At 48.5% G+C, this 13,845-nt stretch overlaps 1 protein-coding gene across 1 annotated transcript in view; it reads left to right on the top strand.

Annotated features, from left to right (window-relative positions):
• The window catches only part of Runx2 (runt related transcription factor 2), a 318,811-nt gene extending 305,925 nt beyond the window's left edge, over positions 1-12,886 (top strand). The window contains exon 6 of the transcript NR_073425.1: positions 11,630-12,886. The gene's annotated coding sequence lies outside the window, so the exon portion shown is untranslated. The remainder of the gene's footprint in view (positions 1-11,629) is intronic.
• Positions 12,887-13,845: the final 959 nt, after the last annotated feature.

Here is a 13,845-nt window from a genome sequence, read left to right as displayed (position 1 = left end):
TCACTTAGGTCACCTCTCCTTTGAGTCTGTCCCATCCAGGGGACATCCAGCAGAACACTAGGCCTGACTGAAGTCCCAGTAAGGGTGATGTGGGTGGCAGCAGCTTTTGGCTGCTCCATAAGATAACAGCCCCTGAAGGACCAGACACTCTTCTCTGGGACACTTCCATCCTTCCCAGGATAGCTGGAGTCAGGAGTCATTGTTTTAATCTGTCCCCAGGTCTTATAAGTCACAGGCAGAGGTTGTGGTGGGTACAGAGGGAACAGGTGGCTTTTGTCACCTGGGACTTGCCTTTCTTCTGTTAGTTATCTTCCTGTCCTCAAGATGAGGAGGCAGGGTCGGGGAGCGCCTGGAGTGCCCCTTGTGAGCAGCACTGTCTCTCTGATCTTGGATGCACATCTGTGGTCTGTGAGCCTGCGGGACGATGCAGCATTGGAGGGCAGGCAGCACCTGTTCAGGGACACAGCTGCAGCCAGGACAGCGGGCATTCTTAGCTGCTGCCTCATGACCACCCCCAGCAGCTGCCTGGTCTCGTTCCCATGTTCCCATAGGAACATAGGAACTTGTGTGTCTCTGATGCCCAGAAGGCTTGCATAAGGAAGGAGCTTACCTACTGTGTCCCGGGCTCCTAGCATTAAGGCTCTGCAGTGTTATCTGACTCAGAGTCAGGAGACAAATTGGTTCTCTGTTTTGGACAACAATCCAAGAGACTGAAGCAGAATTTACAACGGAGAGCTCAATGGGAAGTCCCATGGGAAGGACTGGTGTGTGTGTGTGTGTGTGTGTGTGTGTGTGTGTGTGTGTGTGTGTGTGTTGGTGTAAGTGAACTCTAGCAGAGAGTTTGAGAGAAAAATATATCCAGAGCTCACAGTGTGAGCCTGTCTAATCCATACTGGACAGCCTGATGTCCCGCTGGGTGGAATCTCAGCTCAGAGGAGCCGCCCCGCCCACCTGCCATCACCAACCTGCACCTTGACAAGCAAACAGAAATGACAGGAATGTTTGGCTGGGGGTGGGGAAAAAGACATTTCTATTAGCTGCAAATACATAAATGGAAATATAAAAATTAAATTTTTGAAGAGAGATTTTATAATCTTAATTTATTAAGATTTTGTTTCCATTCTCATCCTGATATTTTCATTTTGCCACCAGAACATTGGAGAGCATTTGCCATAGTAGAGCATTATAGTGATTTAGACCTTTCCTTTTGGAGGTAGGCCATCAGATCAGTTGGTAGAGCATTGGCCTAGCACACACAAAGCATTGGGGTTTAATCCTCAGTACTACATAAACCAAGCCTGTGATCGCACCACTCAGAAAGTAGAGGCAGGAGTACAAATATGTTAAGGTCACCCTAGGATGCTTAGAAAGTCTGAGGCCAGCCTGGGCTATACCAGGAGACCCAGAATCCTCTTCCTTTTTTTTCTGGAATGAATGAGAGGAAAAATGGATATGTCTTGTTTTTGTTTTGTTTTTGTTTTTTAAAGGCAGAGAGACCCTGGTCCCAAATTGTGCTTTGATAATGTGAAGTGACACTAGGCTTGTAAAATGCTTGCATGGGTATTCTCAGCTTCACAGACTTTTATGGGTCTCATTTGAATACCCTTTAACTTTAATTCCAGGACACTTTAAAATGTGTACATATGTGTGCATATGAGTTTATATATGTGCACAAGTACATATGTATATACATTTGTGTAGGTGTTTGTGTATGTATATACGTGTTTGCATGTATGTGAGTACACATGTATTTGTATTTTTGTGCAGTCCAAAGGACAACCTCCAGTGTCACCCCCAGGAACACAGTCCACCTCCTTTGAGGTAGGATCTCTCATTGCTCTGGAGCCTGTCAATCAGGCTAGGCTAGCTGGCCACCTGGCCTCTGGCTCTTTCTGACTTTGCTTTCCAGCACAGGGATTCCAAGTCACCAAGCCTAGCTTTTCATGAGGGTACTGAGGCTAGAACTCAGGTCATCCTGCTTGTGAGGCAAGCACCCTTCCTGCTGAGCCACAAGCCCTGCATCTTTCAGCGGATGCCATTGACCCAAGAACATTTCCTCTCTAAACTCCTGGGAACAATTATCCACATCATGAACACAAACAGGTCATGGCTGGTCTCAGCTGGCAAGGGCTGGCCAGCCCTGGAGGTCACCCGGCTCACACAGGATGCTGTAAGTAATTTACTTGAGTCTCTCCCATTGGTTGAAGTAGTGATGCTGTGCGCCTCTCTAGACCTGAGGGGGATGCTATAAGTGTTCAGCATGTCAGACAGTGTGGATCTGAGGAAAGCCCTCTCTTTCTTCTGTATCCTCTTCTTATTACCTCCTTCTCTATTGTACAGATGCCCCAAATGTAAAGATCAATAAAATCAGAAGTTGAACATTTAAATAATTAAATGATTTAAACATTTTTAAATAGTTAAAGCAAATGATTCTAATCAAACAGGAGCTTAAGTTTGAATGGAGGCAAGGGTTGTTTTGTTTTGTAGATATATTGGATCTACAGAGAATTTTTTGTAGGTATATGGGATATTAATACCACAGTGGAGTCTGGGGACAGTATAGTGGCAGAGTCAAGGAGGGAGGTGCCCTTCTTCCTTTTCACCCTGGTTACCCAGCAGTCTTTGCCTGGTGCCCCCAGGATGGTGGGAGCTGGGAGACACGCTGAGTCTTTCCGAGTGTCCTAAGAGCATCTCGTTGACTCACAGCCAGATCTGGAGGAAAATTCAAAGAAGTCAGGAAATTCCCGGTAGATGCTCTCATTTCACCCTTTACTAACCCTGCAGAGAAAGCATAGGTAGGGTCAGACAGCAGGGTATTTCTAAAGAGGAAAAAAATCAACTCAAGCCAGTTGCTGCTGCATGCTTGTGGCAGGCATGGAGTCTCAATAGGCCTGGCTGAAGTCACAGAATCAGCCTCAGCCCCGGTGACCCGGGGGCCAGCCAGGCCTGGGCTGTTTCTTCATTCTGTCTTTGTGCCTTTTTTTTCCCCACAAGTTTCCCCTCTTTTCGTTGGCTTTGACTCCCCGTAGGGACCAGCATCTTTCCTTTTGGGCAACACTAGATGCCGCACGGCTCCTCCTTCCAGTGGACAAGGCCAAATTTAGAGTCGGGGCTGCTCATTTGAGCTGTGTATATAATTGAGCCTGGCACAGAAGGATATCATTAGAAAAATGGCATGGAAGTACAAGAAAGAGGAGGCCAGACCCAAATTAGAAAAAAAAAGGACCTGAGGGAGAGACATGGAGGCAAGGCCGGGAGGCATGGCCGGGAAGCGTGACTTCAGAAGGAGCCAAGAGAGGAGAAAGTAATGGTTAAAAAAAGTGCCTTCCTAGGACACTTAAGGAAGCTATGGTGGGCACTGCCATCTTTCAGGTCTATGTTAGGTCTTGGGAGCAAATTCTGCTCTAGACTTGTTTGCAGCATGGGAAAAAGGCATATCCAATTGTCATTCATGTACCAAGTGTCTCATTTTGTACTCCAAGATAGTAGAGGGCCCTGGAGGACCTAGGGCTTATCTCTGCTCCATGCTCCACCCTCCTAGCCCCCATTTCCTGAGAATCCTTATGTCCAGCTGTGCAGTCCCGAGCTTTGGGGAACAGAGACCATCATCTCCAGATGGAGATGCAATCTCCAAAATGTTCATCCAAAATGCGGGCAAGAGGTTGGCAAGGGCCACCATGGAATTGATTGGGGCGCTTGTCTTGGCAGAGTTGGTGAGTGGCCACATGTGCACACACCTGTCACCTGTCACCCTTGGCATCTTTGGCTGTCTTTGAGGTTTGCTGTGTGAGGGAGGGGCTTCGGGAGGCACTAATCCTGTGTGGCCAGGCACGGAGCTGCCCAGTCCACCCAACTGTCCTGGCCGCCTTTCTGGCCTGCTGACTCATGCCAGGGTTGGCACAGTGGGCTTCCGGTTGTTTCCCAGCGGCTCGCCAGACTGTCTCTCCTACCAACATTCCTAGTGGTGTCCTGGCTCCTCATGACCCTGGGTTCTAATATTCTTGGGCTCCTTCAGACTACCAGGGCTGGTGGCTCTCCAGCCTGCCTGGCCTTGTTAAAAGCAAAATGCCGCCTTTTACAGCCTGCTCTTTCCGTCAAGTTCACCGGGAAGTCTGCCTGTTTTATAAGGGAGCTGGCCCCTTGGATGATCTTTTGCCTTGGTGGGCAGAGAGCCTGGGCTTCTGCAGGGTCCTCAGGATCTAGCATTGGAATTGTTTCTGCTTTTTTATGATAGTTTAGAAAATGAAGTTCAAAGGTGAGGCGCTCTCTGGGAGGGAGGATTAACTGTGTTCATTTGGGAGCCGTTCAACCCTGGAAACAGGGCTGAGGGACATAATCTATTTTGAACATTCTCTCCCTGAGCCAAGGTCCGTTATGGTGTAGAAATAGCTTTTGCGTTCTGTGCCTTTCTTTCTCCACAGGAAAGAAAAATTCATGGCAAAGAATATACAGGTTGTACAAACACCTTGTATTTCCCACCAAAAGCTATTCCATTTAGCCACATGGAGTCTCTGTACCTATGGGTGTATTCCCAGATACGTGGAGATATCATCCACATACTGAATATACCAGCTATGTTAAGAGGTGGCAGAGCAGCCCTGTGTAAGTGGATAGAAATTTATCTTGGGGCTTTAAAAAAATACCATAAAACCCATGTTGGCTTTAATTGCATGGGGATGTATAAAAGGCCATAGTGGCTAACCTGAGCAGGGGCAGAGGTCAACATTTACAGTACAGTTACATAGGGTGGCAGCAGGAGTTTCTTTTTTTCTGAAATTCAGTCTATTCCTAGAAAAATAATTGCTTCAAATACTGCAAACCTAGATCCACTCTGTCGGTCCTCTGTCAGAGTGTCTTAGGTGCTCAGGAAGGCCATGTGCTTCTTCAAATTTCATCCTTCTGCCTCCAGCCATGAGTTGGCAGCCAGGGGAACCTTAAAGAAGCAAATTACATCTGTCTTGTGCCTACGGATACTCCACAGCAGCTTCCACTACCTGTTTAAAGTTGGCATTCCTTAGTTTAGTAGGCACCTCTTTTGGTTCTCTCTCCTCTCTCTCTCTCTCTCTCTCTCTCTCTCTCTCTCTCTCTCTCTCTTTCTCTCTCTCTCTGTGTGTGTGTGTGTGTGTGTGTGTGTTCTGTGTATGTCTCTGCATATCTGTGTGCCTGTATGTGGTGCATGTAGTTTTTGCTACCCTGCCTGATGTTCTAGGGCTGCTCTGAGTTAGCTTTCATCTCTCTCCCCCAAGTATCTCGATCTAGCTCTTCCTGCCCTCTCCTCTATCCTAGCCTGGGGGAACCTGGAAGTTCCACCTCTTTCTTTCCTCCCAGCCAATAGATAGTGGCATCATTATTGATAGATGATCAAAAAACCAACGGGGGGCAAGGATCATCAGCGTCAGTAAACACAGATTCCCAATTAACTCAAAGATTCAGAACCACTCCTCTGCATGTATGTGGGAGCTTTTGGGGGCTAGAGATTGATGTCCTCTGTTTTTCTTGATGGCTCCTCACCTCTTTTTTTGAGACAGGGTTTGTCTGTGAGCCTAGAGATCATGGACTGGGTCAAACAAGCTGGACAACAAGCTCCGGGGATGTGCCTGTTTCCCTTCCCATGGTGTTGGGATTGTAAGAGTGTCACCATGCTCATATTCTTATGTGAGTCCTGGGGATCTGAATACAGGGCGGCTCACCAAGAGCTTCACCAGCTGAGTTTTCTCCTTCATCCTACCTTTTATGGGAGCTCTCTGCCCTCTTCCCTCTGCCCTCTACCCTCTGCCCTTGTGGGTAGGCCAGCCATTTCAAATTGAGCTTCCTTATATCTTGAGTAAGTGGGATGTGAATGATATAGTTACCAAATTTGATGCCTAGGATAAGGGAGACAGAAAGCAGACATGGTGGGGTGGAGATAGCACTTACAGGCAGGGCAATCAGAAGAGGAATTGAGAAGGTAATTTTGAGCAAAGGCTTAAGGAGTGAAGAAGGTGTGTGGGGCACAGATACCTGAGGGGGGAGCGTTCTAGGCAGAGGGGACAGCAAGTGACAAAGGCTGTGTGACAGGAACACGAATGGTACCTTCAAGAACCACTAGGAAAGGGATGAGAAGCCTGGCTGAGGGCCATAGAGTTCTGGAGCACATACAATTTCTATGTGCCTTTAGGTCCTGTGCCAGTGGACATTTGTGGCCTCAAGGAAGCATCAACTCAGCTGTGAAATGCTTGCGTTGCAAGCATCTTGCTTAGGAAGCATGGGGGTCTAAGAACATCACTTTCTTCCCACCTGCATCCACACAGTCCCGACAGAAGCTCTTAGTGGCAGAATGCCCCCTGCCCCATCCTTCTGACTCAGACATACCTTCGGAGCATTTAGCGTCCAGGGTTAAATAAGCCGTTCTACCCTTGGGGACCTGCTGGGGTGCTTCACCCACATTGTATCCATAGAAACCTTAGCAGTAGGTTATCCATTCGATCCCTTTATGGAAAGTTACAGAAGTGTACACACAGTTGTTCTCCGATGCCTGACTCAAGATGACTCACACCTTCTTCACTCCTTAAGCCTTTGCTCAAAATTACCTTCTCAATTCCTCTTCTGATTGCCCTGCCTGTAAGTGCTATCTCCACCCCACCATGTCTGCTTTCTGTCTCCCTTGTCCTAGGCATCAAATTTGGTCACTGTATCATTCACATCCCACTTACTCAAACCATGACTCAAGATGTCTCCAGTCCCCCCTCTCTTGTCATAAGTTTTATGAAGTTTTACAACCATGAGTGAAGTATATTCCATATTAGTGCATCCTTGCCGTTGTTCCTCAGTGTACAGCTCAGTGACGCTGGGTACATTGATATCACAACGCAGCCTCCACCACCATCTCTCTCCAGAACTTTCATATCGCCCCAGCTGAAGTTCTGCACTCAGTAAACACATCTCTCCACTCTCTAGCACTAGGCCATTTGCGTGACCCTTTCTGTCTCTGTGCATTTGTCTAGCCTGGGAACTTCATCTAAGGAAGCCAGATGGTGTCTGTGTACTAACTGACCATGCTGTAGAGGGTATCTGGTTTTCTTCCTTTTTAGGGCAGAATAGTATTCCTTTGTATGTGGACATCTCTCCTTCTGTACCACAGTGGGCCTGGTTATGGTCCCTTTGCCCATTGTGGATAATGTTGCTGATACCCTACATGCACAGACTCCTTTTACTTCTGTGTCTCCTTCCTTGAAGGAACCCCAAGGAAATGTCCTTTAAGCTACACCCAGGCTGTGTGGTTGCCTCCCCCCCCCCCCCCCCGCTGCTGCTACCCCTTTGTAGCATTAACTTCCCTTCATTAACTCAGTGGCTGACCAGGACACTGACTCCTTAGCCTAAGAGACTGATAGGCTGGGTAGCTTACACAGACATCCACGCTGACGATGCTCTGGGTGTGACACTGTGGCAACATCACCAGGGATGGAGACCATGGATTTCCCACATGCTCAGCCTTTGCCCTTTGACCCCTTCTGCAGTGGAGCTCAGTGCATACAGCAATGGGCAGTGCTGAGGGGAAAAGTAGAGGATCTGGTACCTGTGGTCCAGTCACCTCTGTGAAGGCCTGGCTCCATGGGCTGTAGCACAGGCTTTGCCTCTGTGGCCTCAGCTAGCCCATCCCATCTGAAGCTGCTCATTATGCTGCTTCTCGGAGGCAGTTTGTTAAACAACATTTGAATTGAAATGAAGGGGATACAGATTGGAATTCAAGTATACACACGTGTACACACACACACACACACACACACACACACACACACAATGTACCCTTCACAATTTTTTTTCTGCACTATCTCATGCCTCCGAATTGTCTGTCCTGTCCACAGCAGAGTAGCCTTTCTAGAATAAGCTACCTGCTCTGGGTCAGGGCGCACGGTGCCTCACTTAGCTAGGTCTCAGTTTCCTCAGTAGTATAAAATTAATGGCAGAAGCCATGCCAAGTTGGCCACAAAGATTGGTGGAGCGAATGCATGATTTTGTACTTAGTAAGAAGTCACTGAACATAGGCTATTACTATCAATGTGGCCCGTGTGATCTTGGGTACTCTAGCCTGTCTCATGCCTGCTTCAGAGCTCTTCTATCCTCTCCTAATGAGGTATCCCTGCTCTGCTCTCCCGCTGAGCCGTGCTCCTGGGAGATGTCTGCTGAGAACTCGGGATGAAACTGAGTCAGAGGTCTGTATAGACTTGACTCACCAGGTCTTCAAACCAGAAGATCACCCTGTGGGGCTCATGACATTCCTGGAAAATAAAAGAAGTGAATATTATTGGGCTGAGTTCATCAGACACTTGTTCAGCCCTCCCTTTAGTGTCGGCTGTTCCGAAGGGAGCGGGCAGCCAGCCAGCCAGCCAAGCCTGAGCCATCAAAGGCCGGAGGCCCAGACGCAGTACTGAGAGTCTCTGTGCCTTCAGACACCTCACCCTCTTCCCACAGACCTGCTCTCCTGCAGGCCCCGGGGCTAGAGAGTTTCCCCAGCCCTCCAGGCTCCTGGGGAAGTGTTTCCAAGGGCTGCCTCTACTGAGGTGTGTCACAACTGAGCCTTGCTGGAGGCCTGGGTGTAGCTGGGAAAAGGCCACCCAGACTCCAGAGAACTAGAAAGGAAAAGTTCCCAGTTCTGAGCCTTGAACTAAGGCCATTTCTCGCCTCCTTCCTTCTCAAACCATTATTTCCCATATCCTGACCCAACAATTGGGACTTGTCCTTTTTATAACCCAACTCTCTCTCTCTCTCTCTCTCTCTCTCTCTCTCTCTCTCTCTCTCTCTCTCCCTCCCTCCCTCTCTCTCTCTCTCTTGTGTGTGTGTGTGTGTGTGAGAGAGAGAGAGAGAGAGAGAGAGAGTCAGAAAGAGAGATAGAGAGAGAGAGGGAGAGAGAGGGAGAGAGAGAGTCAGAGAGAGAAAGAGAGGGAGAGAGAGAGAACACATTCTAAGAGTTCTCAAGGCAATTTTCTGCTTTCACCTCATGGTCAAAGCAGACTGCAAATGGCAGGACCCCAGGAAGACGGATGGAACACAACACCTCTACTTTAGTCCGCTTATGCCCGATTGACTTGGCTACAACCAGCTCTCTGTGAGGGAGACTGGAAATGTGAGCTTTCCTCAGAATGGATGTCTTAGTTACTTATTTTTTTTTATCCCTGTAACATAGCACCAGAGAAAAGCAACTTAAAAAAGGAAAGATTGCTCTTGGCTCAAGGTTTACAGGGATACAGTCTATGGACCTTGATGTTGGGAAGGCGTTGTTGCAGTAGTGTGAGGCCACTGATCACATTGCACCCACTCTGGAAGCAGAGAAAAGCAATTCAGCTGCTCCACTCCTTTTTCATTCAGTCGAGCACCCAGCCAATGGGACAGTGCCACCCATAGTCAAAGAGCATCTCTCTCTCTCTCTCTCTTCAGTTCAGTCTAGGAGGAAACAGCCTCACAGACATACCCAGTGGTGGGCCAGATCTTAGGTGATTCAAAATCTGCTCAAGGTGACAGTGAATACTCACCATCACATGATCACCGATCAGTTAAAATGGAGGAGGGAGGAGAAAATACTGGTAACAGCTGACGGTTCATTCCATTCTCTACATTGCTCTCCTGAGCCTCATGCCACCCAGAACTCCTTCTTCTCAAACTTGCTAGACAGTCAAGGATGAATGTGAACCTCTGATCCTCCTGAGAGCTAGAATTCTATGTAGGCACCACTATATTCGTTTATGTGATGCTCAGAATTGAACCTGGGGCTTCAAGTAAATGCCCCCCCGCCCCCCCCCACCCCCGCCCAGACTTGCCTGGAGGCCAATCTGATAGAAGCAATTCCTCACTTAGGTTCTCTCTTCCCAGGTGACTGCAGCTTGTGTCAAGTTGACAAACAAACAAACAAACAAACAAAACATAACTGGAACTGAAGTCAATTAGAGTAGAATTACATACAAATGGCTGGGGCAGGGCACAGTGGGAAGTGGCCACAATCTCAGGTAGGGCCCAGTGATTCCATCCATGTCTACCCCCTCCTGTGAGGGAGCACCAGCAGCCAAGAGGTTCCATCTCAGCGGCATCTTGCAACAGCCAAAGCTGCTTTCATGGTGGTAGCTGTTTAGTTCAGGGTCTGAGATGCCAGTCTTGACCAACTTAATCCTAATTTGTATTTTAACAGAGGAATGCCACAGACAGCATTAAGTTTGAAACCACTTCTCTAGAACATTCTGAATGGTATATTTAGTTTCCTCAGAGGTATCTGGTCTGCCACAGGATTAGAAATATAAAGCTAACATCTTTCTCAAGGAAGTTGGTGTAAACAGTTTGCAAAGCTCTTTCATCATTCCAACTCAAGGGCAATTATGGGCCAGACACACATGTGATTCTTGCTTTGTACAAGGCAATCTTAGAAGCCTAGGGGAAATTGAGGTGGGTTTGAGGAGATGCAGTTCAAGTCCAAAGCAGAAAGTGTCCAGGATATTTCCCTGGAGAGACCTTCTCAGGTATGGTGGTGACTTTGCTCAAAGGTTGTCAGCTGTGGAGTGAATTCATCTCTGGTCAGACATGATTCTTAACCACACAAACTAGGTTGCTGAGCATCTGGGGCCCATGAACAATGGATGGACCTTGATGGATGCTGATGTCAGGACAGATGAGGGATACAGCCTTCACCATATTTCTGAAAAGGACTTCTCGGAGGGCCAACCCACTGTCAGACAGAGCAGTCTCTTAGGGAGAAAGGAGATCTTCCTGTGTAGTAGTGATACAAGCTGTCTTGGTCACTCTCACTAAACGACCACATAGGGACTCCAGCTACCTTTGTTGAGTTTGGGATCACCAAAGAATGGGTCAGAAGACTCTGAGGGCATAGAAAGCAGGAGCAAGTAAAATACTTGCAGGAATTGGAGGAAGGGCTTCAGACACTTGACCTCAGGGACCCTCAGGACCCCTTGTAGAGTGATCTTGGGACATTCACTCAGAGGTAGTAAATGTGTTTATTGAGGCAGCTGAGGTGTGTCATCTGTCTGGATGTGGGCCCCGTGATGGGAGGTTGGTAGCCTTGTTATCACGTCTGGTCCCTAAGAGCTGCTGGGTGCTTTCTACCCAAAGGTTCAAGGGCCCAGCAGAGGGCTCCCATAGGGCTGTGCATTTCTGTGACATACATCATTGCCACCAGCTGTAGACTGGACAGTGTATTAGTCCCAAAAGGTTATTGGAACTTCTTAGATCGATGGTGAAATGAAGCCAAGTCTCCAAGGAGGAGAAAAAGGGGCTCCCTCGAGTCCATCTTCTGTCCCAGCAAGAATTATTATGAACTCTTTCAGTGTTGTATTGAGACTCCAGTGTTGCTGGCATGTGTGTGTGTGTGTGTGTGTGTGTGTGTGTGTGTGTGTGTGTGTGTGTGTGTTTGTGTGTGTGTGTGTTTAACTCAGTCCTAAGATCCTGGGCTGAATTCCCACACTGCCTACTTCCTTCTTGGGACACTGCCTTCTTCACAGACCACTCCTCCTTGCTGGATGTTCCTCTGAGTGGCCGGAAATCTAAGTCCACATTTTCTTTTTGTTAATTTCCTTAGCATTTAATGTGCAGTTTATCACAGAGCTAACAGGAATGCCCAAGTAACCTTTTCCCTCTTCTTATTTGGCAGATTCAGAACCCAGCACCTTGGACTCACAGTCTTCCACCACCCTGTTCCTGTCCTCAGAGGAGCCTGGCCCCTCTACAGCAGCTCTGCCATCTCCATCCTCGTCCTGTGAGCCCCAGCCCTTCTCTCCCAGCCCCATGTTGCCCCCTCTCCTGCAGCCTCTGTCCACTGCCTCCACAGTGCCAGCCCCCTGCGTCCCTCGGCGCACTGGGCTCTACACCATTGTGACCTCCTCCCCAGAGGCTGCACCCCACCTTGTTGACTGGATGCCCAGCTGCCCCACTGCCACGTCCCCTGGTGTCCGAGGCAAGGATCATGAGCGGCCACAGACCATGATGGCCCCGGCCCCAGCTCTAGCTTCAGAGAGGGGCCACAGTCAGCATGCAGGCCCTGCCAGGGATGATCATGCTGAACATCCTGGAACCTCCCCAAAGCCCTGTGCTCCTCCAGCCGCTGCTGCCACCTTGGAGGCCAGTGTTGGGGACATCCTGGTGGAGCTACGGACAATGAATGGCCATCTGGACATCATAGCAAAGGCCCTCACTAAATTGGCCTCTTCTCTGGTGCCCCAGTCTCAGCCTGTGCCTGAAGCACCAGATGCCAATTAAAAGAGCTGGATCTTCTAAACAAAGGGATGCTGAGGGTACCACACATCCTCGCTGACTCCTCTGATCCCGTCTTTGCTGGAGACAAGCAAAATCAGCAGAAGAGCCAGTTACTTAGCTTGGTTTGCTCACACATTGGATGCCCTTGGCCTGTCACTCAAAGGATAGCAGTGTCCTGCTGGCTCCACGAGCTGACAAGCTGTAGACTTTCTGTGTTCCCTTTCACCTTCCAATGCCCCTCTCTCGTTCTAAATCCCCAATAGAAGAAGCACCCCGAGAAGTTCCAGGGACAAGGTGATTGGAAAGGTATCATTCCCTTCCCAGTCCAGCGAACCCCCAGCCAAGCGAGCGGAGGGGAGAGGAGGTCCTATCGTCAGAAACACTTTCTGGGGCCCCTCCAGCATCCCTTTCTTGAGATGCTGATGGTGTGTCCACCTCCAGTGGACTCCAGTGGACTTCACATATCTCTTCTTAAAGTCTCTTTAGGAAAACCAAATTGATTGTTTTTCTCATTTATACCTACATTTCAAAGAGTTTGGGAAATAGGCAAGGAGGGAAAAGGACAGAGCAGAAAGACGGTGGGGGCTATTTAGGTCTTTCTTATGAATAAGAAAGTATCATGTGTCCTGAATAAAGTGTGTGTCTATACTCTCTGAGCTTTGGCGTTTGGATTCTTCTCTTCACAGCTCTCTTTTTTCAAGTCATCAGGTCTACTCTCCCCCCCCCCCCACCTTTCTCCTGGAGTCTTCAACTGTTTTCTGTACTTAGGAGAAGAAGCAGCTGAAGTTTCTCATGAGTCTTAAAACTCTCCGTTCTCACTAAATCTAATATATTCATCTCCCCTGCTCTGATCTGAGTAGAAGCCTAGTGACAGACAGTAGCCAGTGAGGGGAAGCCAGCATCCCTGACCACTCTGCTCCTTAGATGCCTGACACTTTCCCTAGCTGGAACAACCCAAACTGTCTCCAGATGTTGCCAGTGTTCATGAATTGAGGTCCGCTGACCTAGGCAGAAGGTCATACATTTACAAAACCCCGTGTTCTCCCACAGTTTAACGTCTCTTGACGGGGACAGGATTTTTCCCCAGCATCCTTCTTGAGTTGGAACATGGATGCTGCCAGCCCACGGGGCAGAGGACAATCCAGTACCTTTTCCCCTGGAAGAAGCCTAGGGTCTGAAAGCGTACCACACCCTCACTGAGCAGTTTTAGAGTTCACAATTGGTACAAGAGCCAACAGCAGGGTCCGTTCAGTTGCTCCAGTTTCTAGTACTTCTCAGACCTTGGTGGACAGGACCCATGTGGAGAAGACCCAGTGAAAACTCAGATCTGATTGTACAGCTCTGGGATTGGGTTGCAGACTCACACCTCTAATCATCTCCAAGGAGGACAGTTAGAGTTTTCCAAGAAACATTTGGAGTTGCAAGTGAATTATGTTCTCTCTGGAGCTTAAACTCGAGGCTGTACTCAACAACTGCCCAGAGGCTACCATCTAGGTAAACATTTCTGATAGCTATTTGAAGGATCTCTCTCTCTCTCTCTCTCTCTCTCTCTCTCTCTCTCGCACACACACACACACACACACACACACACACACACACACACACACACACACA

This window comes from Mus musculus, chromosome 17, assembly GCF_000001635.26.
Source record: "Mus musculus strain C57BL/6J chromosome 17, GRCm38.p6 C57BL/6J".
In the NCBI taxonomy this organism is placed as follows: Eukaryota; Metazoa; Chordata; class Mammalia; order Rodentia; family Muridae; genus Mus; species Mus musculus.
The sequence above is the reverse complement of the archived record's forward strand: the minus strand, read 5'-3'. Positions and strand labels throughout refer to the sequence as shown.